The sequence below is a fragment of the Terrapene carolina genome, unplaced genomic scaffold (genome assembly GCF_002925995.2).
Source record: "Terrapene carolina triunguis isolate 2854851 unplaced genomic scaffold, T_m_triunguis-2.0 Scaffold34479, whole genome shotgun sequence".
NCBI classification, from domain to species: Eukaryota; Metazoa; Chordata; order Testudines; family Emydidae; genus Terrapene; species Terrapene triunguis.
The window spans coordinates 10,078-11,377 of NW_020698830.1; positions in this window are offsets into that span (position 1 = coordinate 10,078).

Below are 1,300 nucleotides of genomic sequence, written 5' to 3' on the forward strand. Positions count from 1 at the left end.
CTGAAAAATGTTTGCTAGCATGCTGAAACTATTCACCAAGAACTGACATTGAGCCATAGCATGTGCTCCAGGAAACTCTTTGCCCCTGAGAGATGTACCATTTGGGACACAAGGTGTTGGGACAGCACCTCTGCTGTTATGACACTAAGCACTTCTAACAGTGGTTATAGATGGAGTCATAGCCCTGACTCTCCCTTTGTTCTGCTTGATGGATTTAACTCCTAAGTACTTTGATCAATCTCTTTTGCTTACAGCACATAAGAATTAGTTTACTGCATTAGGCTACTGTTCCAACAACTCCCAGATCCTGTTTTTAGGAGTGGCTACTATCAGGTAGCAGGATTAACATCTAATGACAATTAGGTTAGGTAAAGCATTTCCTTTTATGAACAGACATGAACTTGACCACACACCCTCTTAATCTACACTTAAGTGACATGTAGAGTACAGACATAGCATTGGTATTTAACAGCATTGCTTCAGTGAAGAGCACATGCCTGAACCCCCAGGCTGGAGAGCGCTCTGTGTGTGTGTGCGCGCATGCGCGCACACACACCTACCTCCTTGCTCTACAGTGCTATTTTTAGCAGTGTAACATCCTCCTACTTAAGCCTTCCCCTGCCCCAGTGAAAGGCTCCAGCTGCTCCCCCCTCTGCAAGCCTGTTGCCATGGCATACAGCTAGCCCCTGCAGTGACAAGTGAGAACACAGTCAGTACTCATAACTATAAAGGGAAGGGTAATAGCTCTCCTGTGTACAGTACTAAAATCCCTCCTGGCCAGAGACTCCAAAATCCTTTTACCTGTAAAGGGTTAAGAAGCTCGGGTAACATGGCTAACACCTGACCCAAAGGACCAATAAGGGGACAAGATACTTTCAAATCTTGGGGGGGGAAAGGCTTTTGTGTGTGCTCTTTGTTTTAAGGGGTTGTTCGCTCTTGGGACTGAGAGGGACCAGACATCAATCCAGGTTCTCCCCATCTTTCTAAACAAGTCTCTCATATTTCAAACTTGTAAGTAAAAAGCCAGGCAAGGCGTCTTAGATTTACTTTGTTTTCTCAACTTGTAAATGTACCTTTTACCAGAGTGTTTATCTTTGTTTGCTGTACTTTGAACCTAAGACAGAGGGGGGTCCTCTGAGCTCTTTAAGTTTGATTACCCTGTAAAGTTATTTTCCATACTGATTTTACAGAGATGATTTTTACCTTTTTCTTTAATTAAAAGCCTTCTTTTTAAGAACCTGATTGATTTCTCTTTGTTTTAAGATCCAAGGGGGTTTGGATCTGTATTCACCAGGAGTTG